Source organism: Narcine bancroftii, chromosome 5, assembly GCF_036971445.1.
Source record: "Narcine bancroftii isolate sNarBan1 chromosome 5, sNarBan1.hap1, whole genome shotgun sequence".
Taxonomy (NCBI): domain Eukaryota; kingdom Metazoa; phylum Chordata; class Chondrichthyes; order Torpediniformes; family Narcinidae; genus Narcine; species Narcine bancroftii.
Genome location: NC_091473.1, coordinates 209,622,442 through 209,638,016, shown reverse-complemented (window position 1 = coordinate 209,638,016; position 15,575 = coordinate 209,622,442).

Below are 15,575 nucleotides of genomic sequence, written 5' to 3'. Positions count from 1 at the left end.
GACTCAGGTGAACAAAAGATGAAGGTGGATAGACCAGATTCGTGTGAACAAAGTGCTGCAGGTAGATAACTGGGACTCGGATGAACAAAGAGATGTAGGTGGTTAACCAGGACATGAGTGAACAAAGAGCTGCAGGTGGATAATGCGGAATCAGGTGAACAAAACATGGCAGGTGGATAACCAGGACTGGGCTGAACAAAGAGCTGCAGGAGGACACCACGGTTTCGGGTGAACAAAGAGATCCAGGAGGATACCCGGGAGTCGGGTGAAAAAAGAGTAGCTGGTGGATAACCCGGGTAAGGGTGAACAAAGAGTTTCATTTGGATACCCCGGACTCGTGGGAACAAAGACCTGCAGTTGGATACACCGGATTCGGGTGAATAAAGATATGCAGGTGCATAACCCGGTCTCAGGTGAACAAAAAGTTGGAGATGGATAACCATGACTCGGGTGAACCAAGAGTAGCTGGTGGATACCCCGGATAAGGGTGAACAAAGAGTTTCAGTTGGACACCCCGGTGTCGTGTGAAAATAGAGCTGCAATTGTATACCCGGGATTCGGGTGAACAAAGAGTTGCAGGTGAATACCCCGTTCACAGGTGAACAAAGTGTTGGAGCACGATACTCCGGTCTTGGGTAAACAACGTGTTGCAGGTGAATACGCTGGACTCGAGTTAATAAAAAATTGCAGCTGGATACACCGGTCTCGAGGTAACAAAGTGCTGCAGGTGGGTACACCGTTCTTGGGTGAACAAAGAGATGCAGACTGTTACCCCGGACTCAGGTGAACAAAAAGATGAAGGTGGATAGACCAGATTCATGTGAACAAAGTGCTGCAGGTAAGTAACTGGGACTCGGATGAACTAAGAGATGTAGGTGGTTAACCAGGACATGAGTGAACAAAGAGCTGCAGGTGGATAATGCGGCGTCGGATAAACAAAGAGCTGAAGTGGATACTGTGGTTCAGGTGAACAAAACGTTGCCGGTGGATAACCAGGACTGGGCTGAACAAAGAGCTGCAGGTGGATAACCCGGTCACGGGTGAACAAAGAGATCGAGGAGGATACACGGGACTCGGGTGAAAGAAAGAGTAGCTGGTGGATACCCCGGATAAGGGTGAACAAAGAGTTGCAGGTGAAAACCCCGTTCACAGTTGAACAAATTGTTGCAGCAGGATACTCCGGACTCGTGTCATCAAAGAGCTGCAGTTGGATGGACCGGATTCGGGTGAATACAGATATGGAGGTGGATAACCAGGTCTCAGTTGAACAAAATTTTGCAGGTGGATAACCATGACTCGGCTGAACAAAGAGCTGCAGGTGGACACTGCGGTCTCAGGTGAACAAAACGTGGCGGGTGGATAACCAGGACTGGGCTGAACAAAGAGCTGCAGGTGAATACCGCTGTCACAGGTGAGCAAAGTGGTGCAGGTGGATACCCCGCTCTTGGGTGAACAACGTGTTCCACGTGGATACCATGGACTCGGATGAACATAGAGCTGCAGGTGGATATACCCGTCTCGGGTGAAGAAAGAGTTTCAGTTGGATACCCCGGTCTTGAGTGAACAAAGAGATGTAGGGGGTTACCCCAGACGGGTGAACAAAACGATGAAGGTGGTTAAATCGAACATTGGTGAACAATGAGCTGCAGGTGCATAACCTGGACACGGGTGAACAAAGAGATGCAGGAAGATACCCACGCCTCGGATGAACAGAGTGGCTGGTGGATACTGCGGTCCCAGGTGAACAAAAAGTTGCTGGTGGATAATGAGGACTCGGCTTTACTAGGAGCTGCAGGTGGATACCATGGTTCCGGGTGAACAAAGAGATCCAAGGGGATACATTTGACTCGGGTGAACAAAGAGTAGCTGGTGGATACCCCGGACAAGGGTGAACAAAGAGTTTCAGTTGGATACCCAGGACTCATGGGAACAAAGGCCTGCAGTTGGATACACCGGATTCGGGTGAATAAAGATATGAAGGTGGATTACCCGGTCTCAGGTGAACAAAAAGTTGCAGGTGGATAACCATGACTCGGGTGAACAAAGAGTAGCTGGTGGATACCCCGGATAAGGGTGAACAAAGACTTTCAGTTGGACACCCCAGTCTCGTGTGAAAAGAGAGCTGCAATTGTATACCCGGGATTCTGGTGAAAAAAGAGTTGCAGGTGAATACCCCGTTCACAGGTAAACAAAGTGTTGGAGCAGGATACTCTGGTCTTGGGTTACCCCAGACTCGGGAGAACAAAAGGATGAAGGTGAATAGACCTGACTCGGGTGAAGGAAGAGCTGGAGGTAGATAACTGAGACTCAGGTGAACAAAGAGATGAAGGTGGTTAACGCGGACTATGGTGAACAAAGAGCTGCAGGTAGATAACCCAGATGCGGGTGAACAAAAAGCTGCAGGTGGATAACCCGGAATCGAATGAACAAAGAGCTGCAGCTGGATACCGCGGTCTCAGGTGAACAAAATGTTGTAAGTGGATAACACCTACTCTGGTGATCAAAGAGTTGCAGGCGGATAAAAGTGTTTCGGGTGAACAAACAGCTGCAGGTGGACATCCCAGACTGGGGTTAATAAAGAGCTTCAGGTGGATAAGCCGGATCGGGTGATCAAAGAGTGGCAGGTGGATACACAGGATTCACATTAACAAAGAGCTGCAGTTGAATAACCCAGTCACGGCTGAACAAAGTGTTGCAGGTGAATACCCCGGACTCGAGTTAACAAAGAGTTGCAGCTGGATACACCGGTCTCGAGGTAACAAAGTGCTGCAGGTGGGTACACCATTCTTGGGTGAACAAAGAGATTCAGACTGTTACCCCGGACTCAGGTGAACAAAAAGATGAAGGTGGATAGACCAGATTCGTGTGAACAAAGTGCTGCAGGCAGGTAACTGGGACTCGGATGAACAAAGAGATGTAGGTGGTTAACCAGGACATGAGTGAACAAAGAGCTGCAGGTGGATAATGCGGAATCAGGTGAACAAAACATGGCAGGTGGATAACCAGGACTGGGCTGAACAAAGAGCTGCAGGTGGACACCCCGGTTTTGGGTGAACAAAGAGATCCAGGAGGATACCCTGGAGTCGGGTGAAAAAAGAGTAGCTGGTGGATAACCCGGGTAAGGGTGAACAAAGAGTTTCATTTGGATACTCCGGACACGTGGGAACAAAGACCTGCAGTTGGATACACCGGATTCGGGTGAATAAAGATATGCAGGTGGATAACCCGGTCTCAGGTGAACAAAAAGTTGGAGATGGATAACCATGACTCGGGTGAACCAAGAGTAGCTGGTGGATACCCCGGATAAGGGTGAACAAAGAGTTTCAGTTGGACACCCCGGTGTCGTGTGAAAATAGAGCTGCAATTGTATATGCGGGATTCGGGTGAACAAAGAGTTGCAGGTGAATACCCCGTTCACAGGTGAACAAAGTGTTGGAGCACGATACTCCGGTCTTGGTTAAACAACGTGTTGCAGGTGGATACCCAGGACTCGGATGAACATAGAGCTGCAGGTGGATTCCCCGGTCTTGGTGTACAAAGAGATGCAGGGGGTTACCCTAGACTCGGGAGAACAAAAGGATGAAGGTGAATAGACCTGACTCGGGTGAATGGAGAGCTGGAGGTAGATAACTGAGACTCAGGTGAACAAAGAGATGAAGGTGGTTAACGCAGACTATGGTGAACAAAGAGCTGCAGGTAGATAACCCAGATGCGGGTGAACAAAGAGCTGCAGGTGGATAACCCGGAATCGAATGAACAAAGAGCTGCAGCTGGATACCGCGGTCTCAGGTGAACAAAATGTTGTAGGTGGATAACACCTACTCCGGTGATCAAAGTGTTGCAGGCGGATAAAAGTGTTTCGGGTGAACAAACAGCTGCAGGTGGACATCCCAGACTGGGGTTAATAAAGAGCTTCAGGTGGATAAGCCGGATCGGGTGATCAAAGAGTGGCAGGTGGATACACAGGATTCACATTAACAAAGAGTTGCAGTTGAATAACCCAGTCACGGCTGAACAAAGTGTTGCAGGTGAATACCCCGGACTCGAGTTAACAAAGAGTTGTAGTTTGATAACCCAGTCACGGCTGAAAAAAGTGTTGCAGGTGAATACGCTGGACTCGAGTTAACAAAAATTTGCAGCTGGATACACCGGTCTCGAGGTAACAAAGTGCTGCAGGTGGGTTCACCGTTCTCGGGTGAACAAAGAGATGCAGACTGTTACCCCGGACTCAGGTGAACAAAAAGATGAAGGTGGATAGACCAGATTCATGTGAACAAAGTGCTGCAGGTTGGTAACTGGGACTCGGATGAACAAAGAGATGTAGGTGGTTAACCAGGACATGAGTGAACAAAGAGCTGCAGGTGGATAATGCGGAGTCGGATAAACAAAGAGCTGAAGTGGATACTGTGGTTCAGGTGAACAAAACGTTGCAGGTGGATAACCAGGACTGAGCTGAACAAAGAGCTGCAGGTGGATAACCCGGTCACGGGTGAACAAAGAGATCGAGGAGGATACACGGGACTCGGGTGAAAGAAAGAGTAGCTGGTGGATACCCCGGATAAGGGTGAACAAAGAGTTGCAGGTGAATACCCCGTTCACACTTGAACAAATTGTTGCAGCAGGATACTCCGGACTCGTGTGATCAAAGAGCTGCAGTTGGATGGACCGGATTCGGGTGAATACAGATATGGAGGTGGATAACCAGGTCTCAGTTGAACAAAATTTTGCAGGTGGATAACCATGACTCGGGTGAACAAAGAGCTGCAGGTGGACACGGCGGTCTCAGGTGAACAAAACGTGGCAGGTGGATAACCAGGACTGGGCTGAACAAAGAGCTGCAGGTGAATACCGCTGTCACAGGTGAGCAAAGTGGTGCAGGTGGATACCCCGCTCTTGGGTGAACAACGTGTTCCACGTGGATACCATGGACTCGGATGAACATAGAGCTGCAGGTGGATATACCCGTTTCGGGTGAAGAAAGAGTTTCAGTTGGATACCCCTGTCTTGAGTGAACAAAGAGATGTAGGGGGTTACCCCAGACGGGTGAATAAAACGATGAAGGTCGTTAAACCGAACATTGGTGAACAATGAGCTGCAGGTGCATAACCCGGACACGGGTGAACAAAGAGATGCAGGAAGATACCCGAGACTCGGATGAACAGAGTGGCTGGTGGATACTGCGGTCCCAGGTGAACAAAAAGTTGCAGGTGGATAATGAGGACTCGGCTTTACTAGGAGCTGCAGGTGGATACCCTGGTTCCGGTTGAACAAAGAGGTCCAAGGGGATACCTTTGACTCGGGTGAACAAAGAGTAGCTGGTGGATACCCCGGACTCATGGGAACAAAGGCCTGCAGTTGGATACACCGGATTCGGGTGAATAAAGATATGAAGGTGGATTACCCGGTCTCAGGTGAACAAAAAGTTGCAGGTGGATAACCATGACTCGGGTGAACAAAGAGTAGCTGGTGGATACCCCGGATAAGGGTGAACAAAGACTTTCAGTTGGACACTCCAGTCTCGTGTGAAAAGAGAGCTGCAATTGTATACCCGGGATTCGGGTGAAAAAAGAGTTGCAGGTGAATACCCCGTTCACAGGTAAACAAAGTGTTGGAGCAGGATACTCTGGTCTTGTGTTACCCCAGACTCGAGAGAACAAAAGGATGAAGGTGAATAGACCTGACTCGGGTGAATGAAGAGCTGGAGGTAGATAACTGAGACTCAGGTGAACAAAGAGATGAAGGTGGTTAACGCAGACTATGGTGAACAAAGAGCTGCAGGTAGATAACCCAGATGCAGGTGAACAAAAAGCTGCAGGTGGATAACCCGGAATCGAATGAACAAAGAGCTGCAGCTGGATACCGCGGTCTCAGGTGAATAAAATGTTGTAGGCTGATAACACCTACTCCAGTGATCAAAGAGTGGCAGGCGGATAAAAGAGTTTCGGGTGAACAAACAGCTGCAGGTGGACATCCCAGACTGGGGTTAATAAAGAGCTTCAGGTGGATATGCCGGATCGGGTGATCAAAGAGTGGCAGGTGGATACACAGGATTCACGTTAACAAAGCCTTGCAGTTGAATAACCCAGTCATGGCTGAACAAAGTGTTGCAGGTGAATACCCCGGACTCGAGTTAACAAAGAGTTGTAGTTTGATAACCCAGTCACGGCTGAACAAAGTGTTGCAGGTGAATACGCCGGACTCGAGTTAACAAAGAGTTGCAGCTGGATACACCAGTCTCGAGGTAACAAAGTGCTGCAGGTGGGTACACCGTGCTTGGGTGAACAAAGAGATGCAGACTGTTACCCCGGACTCAGGTGAACAAAAAGGTGAAGGTGGATAGACCAGATTCGTGTGAACAAAGTGCTGCAGGTAGGTAACTGGGACTCGGATGAACAAAGAGATGTAGGTGGTTAACCAGGACATGAGTGAATAAAGAGCTGCAGGTGGATAATGCGGAATCAGGTGAACAAAACATGGCAGGTGGATAACCAGGACTGGGCTGAACAAAGAGCTGCAGGTGGATACCCCGGTTTCGGGTGAACAAAGAGATCCAGGAGGATACCCGGGAGTCGGGTGAAAAAAGAGTAGCTGGTGGATAACCCGGATAAGGGTGAACAAATAGTTTCATTTGGATACCTCGGACTCGTGTGAAAAAAGAGCTGCCGTTGCATACCCCGGATTCCGGTGAACAAAGTGCTGCAGGTAGGTAACTGGGACTCGGGTGAACAAAGAGCTGCAGGTGGATACTGCGATCTCAGGTAAACAAAACGTTGCAGGTGGATAACCAGAACTGGGCTGAACAAAGAGCTGCAAGTGGATACCACGGTCATGGGTGAACAAAGAGATGAAGGTGAATACCGTGGTCGCAGGTGAGCAAAGTGGTGCAGGTGGTTAGTTCGGTCTTGGGTGAACAACGTGTTCCCCGTGGATACCACGGACTCGCATGAACAAAGAGCTGCAGGTGGATACACCCGTCTCGAGTGAAGAAAGAGTTTCATTTGGATGCCCTGGTCTTAGGTGAACAAAGGGATGCAGGGGGTTACCCGAGACTCGGGTGAACAAAAGGATGAAGGTGGATAACCCGGACATGGGTGAACAAAGAGCTGCAGGTAGATAACCCAGAATCGGGTAAACAAAGAGTTGCAGGTGGATACACGAGTTTCGGGTGAACAGAGTGATGCAGGTGAATACACCGGACTCGGGTGAACAAAGAGCTGCAGGTAGATAATTGGGACTCGGTTGAAAAAGGGGCTAAAGTTGGATAACCAGGACAAGGGTGAATAAAGATATGATGGTAGATAACCCGGTCTCAGCAGAACAAAACGTTGCAGGTGGATAACCAGGACTGGGCTGAACAAAGAGCTGCAGATGGATACCCCGGTCACGGGTGATCAAAGAGATGCAGGAGGATACCCGGGCCTCAGGTGAACAAAGAGTAGCTGGTGGATACCGCGGTCTCAGGTGAACTAGAAGATGCAGTGGATAACCAGGACTCGTATTGACAAGGAGCTGTAGGTGGATACCCCGGTTCCGGGTGAACAAAGACATCCAGGAGGATACCCGGTATTCGGATGAACAAAGAATAGCTGGTGGATACCCAGGATTCGGGTGCACAAACAGATGCAGGTGAATACCGCGGTCACAGGTGAGCAAGGCGGTGCAGGAGGATACCCCAGTCGTGGGTGAACAACGTGTTCCACGTGGATACCACGAACTCGGATGAACAAAGAGCTGCAGGTGTATACACCTGTCTCGAGTGAACAGAGAGTTGCAGGTGTATACCCCGGACTCGGATGATCAAAATGGTGTAGGTGGAAACACCGGTCTCGGCTAATCAAAAAGTGGCAGGTTGATACACAGAACTCAGGTGAACAAAGAGTTGCAGTTGGATAACCCGCTCACGGATGAAAAAAGTGTTGCAGGTGAATACACCGGACTCGAGTTAACAAAGAGCTGCAGGTGAATACACCAGTATGGGGTGAACAAAGGGATGCAGGTGTTTACCCCAGACTCAGGTGAACAAAAAGATGAAGGTGGATAGACCAGATTCGGGTGAACAAAGAGCTGCAGGTAGATAACTGGGACTCTGGTGAACAAAGAGATGTAGGTGGATAACCCGGAATCGGGTGAACAATGAGCTGCAGGTGGATATTGCGATCTCAGGTAAACAAAACGTTGCAGGTGGATAACCAGGATTGGGCTAAACAAGGAGCTTCAGGTGCATGCCCATTTCTCTGGTGAACAAAGAGATCAAGGAGAATGCACGGGACTCAGGTGAAAGAATGAGTAGCTGGTGGATACCCCGGATAAGGGTGAACAAAGTGTTTCAGTTGGATACCCACACTCGTGTGAAAAAAGAGCTGCAGTTGGATATCCTGGATTCAGGTGAACAAAGAGTTTCAGGTGAATACCCCGTTCACAGTTGAACAAAGTGTTGCAGCAGGATATCCCGGTCTTGGGTGAACAACGTGTTGCAGGTGGATACCCCGGACTCCGATTAACAAAGAGCTGGCGGTCGATACACCCGTCTCGGGTGAACAAAGATTTTCCGTTGGATACCCCGGACTGGTGTGAAAAAAAGAGCTGCAGTTGGATACCCTGGTTTCAGGTGCACAAAGAGATATAGGGGGTACCCCAGATTCGGGTGAATAAAAAGATGAAGGTGCATAGACCGGACTTGGGTGAACAAAGAGTTGGTGGTAGGTAACTGGGACGCGGGTGAACAAAGAGATTAAGGTGGTTAACCCTGACTATGGTGAACAATGAGCTGCAGGTGGATATCCGGGACTCGTGTGAACAAAGAGGTGCAGGTGGATAACACGGACATGAGTGAATAAAGAGCTGCAAGCGGATAACCCGGAATCGAGTGAACAAAGAGCTGCAGGGGGATACCGCGGTCTCAGGTGAACAAAACCTTACAGGTGGATGACCAGGACTGGGCTGAACAAAGAGCTGCAAGTGGATACCCTGGTCTCGGGTGAACAAATAGATGCACGTGGACACCGTGGACCCGGATGAACAAAGAGCTGTAGGTGGATACACAGGTTTCGGGTGAACAAAGAGTTGAAGGTGGATACATGAGTTTCGGATCAACAGAGAGCTGCAGGTGGATAAATCAGACTCGGGTGAAAAAGAGTTGCAGTTGGATACTCCTGTTAACAAAGGGCCGCAGGTGGATAACACGGACTTGGGCGAACAAAGAGCTGCAGTTGGATAACCAGGACGAGGGTGAATAAAGAGATGCAGGTGGAAACCCGGTCTCAGGTGAACAAAAGGCTGCAGGTGGATAACCCCGACTCGGCATAACAAAGTGCGGCAGGTGGATATCCGGGACTCGAATGAACAAAGAGATGCAGGTGGATATCCTGGACTCGAGTTAACAAAGAGTTGCAGTCGGATATACTGGTCTCAGTTTAACAAAGAGCTGCAGGTGGACCCACCGGTCTCGGGTGAACAAAGAGATGCAGGGGGTTACCCCGGACTCAGATGAACAACAAGATGAAGGTGGATAGACCAGATTCGGGTGAACAAAGAACTTCAGGTAGGTAATTGGGACTCGGTGAACACAGAGATGCAGGTGGATAACCCGGACATGAGTGAACAAAGAGCTGCAGGTGGATAACTCGGAATCGGGTGAACAAAGGGCTGCAGGTTGATACCGCGGTCTCAGGTGAACAAAACGTTGCATGTGGATAACCAGGACTGGGCTGAACAAAGAGCTGCAAGTGGAGATCCCTGTTTTGAGTGAACAAAGAGAGGCAGGAGGAGACCCAGGACTCGGGTGAACAAAGAGCTACAGGTAGATAACTGGGACTCGGCTGAACAGAGAGCTGCAGTTGAATAACCAGGACTAGGGTGAATTAAGAGCTGTAGGTTATAACCCGGACACAGATGAACAAAATGTTGCAGTTGGATAACCCAGTCTCGGGTGAACAATGTGTTGCAGGTGAATACCCCGGACTCGGATTAACAAAAAGTTGCAGGTGGATACACCGGTCTCGGATTAACAAAGAGGTGCAGGTGGATACCGAGGTCTCGGGTTAACAAAGCGCTGCTGGTGGATACCCCGAAATATGGTCTACAAACAGCTGCTGGTGCATACACCAGATTCCAGTCAACAAAGAGTTGCAGGTGGACACCGCAGTCTCGGGTAAACAACGAGCTGCAGGTGGATAACCAGGACTTGGGTGAACAAACAGATGCAGATGGATACCCCGGTCTCGGGTGAACAAGGAGCTGCTGGTGGATACCGCGGTCTCAGGAGAGCAAAGATTTGCAGGTGAAATACCCGGGCTCAGGTGATAAAAGAGCTGCAGGTGGATACGCCGGACTTGGGTTAACAAAGGGCTGCAGTTGGATAACACGGACTCGGGTGAACAAAGAGTTGCAGGTGGCTACCCAGGTCTCGGGTCAACAAAGCGCTGCTGGTGGATACCCTGGACTCAGGTATACAAATAGTTGCAGGTGGATAAACCAGACTCTGGTGAACAAAGAGTTGGAGGTGGATACCCAGGTCTCAGATTTACAAAGCGCTGCTGGTGGATACCCCAGAATATGGTGGTCAAAGAGCTGCTGGTGCATACACCGGTGCTGGTGAACAAAGAGTTGAAGGTGGATACCGTGGTTTCGGGTGAACAAGGAGCTGCAAGTGGATACCGCGGTCTCGGGTAAACAAAGTTACAGGTGGATAACCAGGACTTGGGTGAGCAAAGAGATGCAGTTGAATACCTCGGTGTCGGGTGAACAAGGAGCTGCAGGTGGATACCGTGGTCTCAGGAGAACAAAGTTTGGAAGGTGAATAACCCGGGCTCATGTGAACAAAGAGCTGCAGGTGGATAACACGGACTCGGGTGAACAAATAGCTGCAAATGATTACAACTGAGTATGGCGAATGAAGAGCTTCAGGTGGATAACCCAAACTCGGGTGAACAAAGAACTGCAGGTGGACATCACAGACTCGGGTGAACAAATAGCTACAGGTGGACACAATGGTCTCAGGTGAATAGAGAGCTTCAGGTGAATAACCCAGACTCGGGTGAACAACGAGCTGCAGGTTGAGAACACGGACTCGGGTGATCAAAGAGCTGCAGGTGGATAACCCGGACACGGGTGAACTAAGATTTGCAAGTGGATAACCCGGACTCGTATGAACAAAGAGTTGCAGGTAGATACCCCGGTCTCGGGAGAACAAAATGTTACAGATGGACACTCCGGACTCGGCTGAACAAAGAGCTGCAGGTGGATACCCCGAACTCGGGTGAACAAAGATCTGCTGGTGTATACACCGGACTCGGATGAACAAAGAGTTGTAGGTGGATACCACGGTCTCGGGTGAACAAAGAGTTGCAGGTGGATACCTCGGTTTCTTGTTAACAAAGGGCAGCATGTCTATAACACGGACTCGGGTGAACAAATAGCTGCAGGTAGATACCCCGGACTCTTGTTAACAAAAGGAAGCAGATCTATAACACGGACTCAGGTGAACAAATAGCTGCAGGTGGATACACCGGACTCGAGTTAAGAAAGGTCTGCAGATGGATAACACGGACTCGGGTGAACAAAGATTTGCAGGTTGATAACCCGGACTTAGGTAAACAAAGAGCTGCAGATGGAGACCCCGGACTCGGGAGGACAAATAGCTATAGTTGGATACCCCGGACTCGGGTGAACGATGAGTTGCAGCTGAATACCCCGGACTCGCGTTAACAAAGGGTTGCAGGCGGAGAACCAGGAAACATGTGAACAAAGAGCTGCAGCTGGATTATCCGGACTAAGGTAAAGAAAGTGGTGCAGGTGGATACCCCGGACTCGGGTGAACAAAGATGTGCAGGTGGATACACCGGTCTCGGGTGAAATAAAGCTGCAGGTGGATACCCAGGTCTCCGATGAACACAGAGTTGAAGGTTGATACCACGGACTCGGATGAACAATGATTTACAGGTGGATAATCAGGTCCTGGTGAACAAAGAGCTGCTTGTTGATTCCTCGGACCGTGTGAAGACAGAGCTTCAGGTGGATAAACTGGTCTCCTGTGAACTTGAGCTGCAAGTGGGTAAACCGGTCTCGGGTGAACAAAGAATTATAGGTGGATACCTCGGTCTTGGATGAACAAACAGCTGCAAGTGGATACCCCGGACTCGTGTGAACAAAGAGTTGAAGTGGATAAACCGCTCTCGGGTGAAGAAAGATCTGGAAGTGGCAACCCCAGGCTTGGGTGAACAAAGTGCTGCAGGTGGATATCCCGATCTCGGGTGAACAAAGAGTTGCAGGTGGATAGCACGGACGCGGGTGAACATAAAGTGACAGGTAGATAACCCAGACTCGGGTGTACGAAGAGCTGCAGGAGGATAATCCAGACTAAGGTGAATAAAGAGTTGCAGGAGGATATCCTGGCTTCGGGTTAACAAAGAACTGCAGGTGGATAATCCGGGCTAAGGTTAACAAAAAGTTGCAGGTGGATACCCCGGACTCAGGTAAACAAATAGTTGCTGGTTTATGACCCGGACTCTAGTGAACAAAGAGTTGCAGGTGGATACCCTGAATTTGGGTGAACAAAGAGTTGAAGGTGGATAACCCAGACTCATGTGAACAAAGAGTTGCTTGTGGATACCCCGGACTCGGTTGAACAAAGAGTTGAAGTGGATAAACCGTGGCAACCCCAGGCTTGGGTGAACAAAGTGCTGCAGGTGGATATCCCGATCTCGGGTGAACAAAGAGTTGCAGGTGGATAGCACGGACGCGGGTGAACATAAAGTGACAGGTAGATAACCCAGACTCGGGTGTACGAAGAGCTGTAGGAGGATAATCCAGACTAAGGTGAATAAAGAGTTGCAGGAGGATATCCTGGCTTCGGGTTAACAAAGAACTGCAGGTGGATAATCCGGGCTAAGGTTAACAAAGAGTTGCAGGTGGATACCCCGGACTCAGGTAAACAAATAGTTGCTGGTTTATGACCCGGACTCAAGTGAACAAAGAGTTGCAGGTGGATACCCTGAATTTGGGTGAACAAAGAGTTGAAGGTGGATAACCCAGACTCATGTGAACAAAGAGTTGCTTGTGGATACCCCGGACTCGGTTGAACAAAGAGTTGCAGGTTGATACCCCAGACTGGGTGAACAAAGGGATGCAGGTGGATACCCCTGACACGGATCATCAATGAATTACAGGTGGATAATCTGGTCCCGGTTGAACAAAGAGCTGCTTGTGGATACCCTGGTTTCGAGTGAACAATGTGTTGCAGGTTGATACCATGGACCAGGTGAACAACGAGCTGTAGGTGGCTACACCAGTCTCGGATAAACAAATACTTGCAAGTGGTTACACTGGAAACGGGTGAACAATGAGTTACAGGTGGCTAATGCGGTCCAGGGTGAACAAAAAAATGCTTGTCGATACCCTGGTTTCGGGTGAACAAAGTGTTGCAGGTGGATATCCCGGTCTCGGGAGAACAAAGAGCTGCAGGTGAATACAGCGATCTCAGGTGAACAAAGAGATGCAGGTGGATAACCCTGACTAAGGTGAACAAAGTGTTGCAGGAGGATACCCCTGTCTCGGGTTAACTAAGATCTGCAGATGGATACTCCAGTCTTGGGTGAACAAGGAGCTGCAGGTGGATACTGTGGTCTCAGGAGAACATAGCATTGCAGGTGAATAACACAGTCTCAGGTGAAGAAAGATCTGCAGGTGAATACGCCGGACCGGGTGAACAAAGAGATGTAGGTGGCTACACCGGTCTAGGGTGAACAAAGAGATGCAGGTAGATACCCCTGACAAGGGTGAACAATGAGTTACAGGTGGATAATCTGGTCCCGGTTGAACAAAGAGCTGCTTGTGGATACCCTGGTCTCGGGTGAACAATGTGTTGCAGCTTGATACCACTGACCGGGTGAACAACGAGATGTAGATGGCTACACCGGTCTCGGGAGAACAAAGAGCTCTAAGTGGATATACCAATCGAGAGTGAACAAAGAGATGCAGGTGGATAACGAGTACTTGGGTGAACAAAGAGATGCAGGTGGATACACCGGTTTCGGGTGAACAAAGTTTTGCAGGTGGATATTCCGGTCTCGGGAGAACAAAAAGCCGCAGGTGAATACACCAGTCTCGGGTGAACAAAGAGATGCAGGTGGATAACCCAGACTAAGGTGAACAAGGTGTTGCAGGAGGATAACCCTGTCTTGGGTTAAATAAGATCTGTAGATGGATACCCCACATTCGGGTACACAATGGGCTGCAGGTGGATACTCTGGACTCAGGCAAACAAATAGTTGCAGGTGAATAACCAGGACTTGGGGGAACAAAAAGATACAGATGGATACTTTGGTCTCGGGTGAACAAGGACCTGCAGGTGGATACCGCGGTTTCAGGAGAACAGCGTTGCAGGTGAATAACCCAGACTCAGGTGAAGAAAGAGCTGCAGGTCGATACCCAGATCCCAAGTAAACAAAGAGTTGCAGGTGGATACGGCGGTCTCAGCTGAACGTAGAGTTACAGGTGGATAACCCGGTCCCGAGTAAGCAAAATTTTGCAGCTGGATACCCCAGTCTCAGGTGAGAAATAGAAACATGTGGATAACCCAGCCCAGAGTAAACCAATAGTTGCAGGTGGATACCCCATTCTCGGGTGAACAAAGCGCTACAAGTGGATACCCCGGTCTCGGGTGAACAAATGAATTGATGGGATCTTCCCGCTCCGTCCCTGCGTTTCGTGTCCTAAATGCTGACAGGACTGAAACAAGCTCAAGCGTCTGCGCCTTGATATAGTTCCGAAATATAGTATCTCTATGAACTATTTTAGTAAAGGTAAGATTCTTGAAGTCCACCCTTACGTATCACTGCCGTTGTTGTCCTTGCTCTGTTGGTCGTTCTAAATTTTGCAAGAAGGCAACCGGCGTCGGCCCTCACGTTGACTGAGCCCAATATTTGCAAAGTGAACGGGTGGGAGAGAAGAAAAACAGCGAGCACTTCGGTACAAAATTTGGGGAGCAGAAGGGTGTGAGGGGAGAAGGTAATCATACCCTACCCTCCGGCCGATCAAGGGGCGAAGTAATGAAAACGGAGAATTCACATCGGACATCAGAGGGCCGTCTGCACCCTGGACCCGGCAAGACGTCACATCTCGGTCCACAAGTGACCGCTTCAACTCACTGGATGCGACACTGGCCCAGCTGGAAGGTGCGACGATGCTCTCGCAGCCGCCTGCTACTTTCTCCATGGTGATCGATGAATACCTCGGTTCCTCAAGTGATTTATGCACCGCAGAGCCTTTACTTGCGTCCACATTGACAGGAAGTCCCCATAGTCATTTCACGCAGCTCCGAATCATGGGTCCTCTACCGGCATCACCTACGGCTCCTACAACACTTCCACCAGCGTTGTCTCCGCTCCATCCTCAACATCCATTGGAGTGCTTTCATCCCTAACGTCGAAGTACTCTAGATGGCAGAGGTCGACAGCATTGAGTCCACGCTGCTGAAGATCCAGCTGCGCTGGGTGGGTCACGTCTCCAGAATGGAGGACCATCGCCTTCCCAAGATCGAGTTATATGGCGAGCTCTCCACTGGCCACCTTGACAGA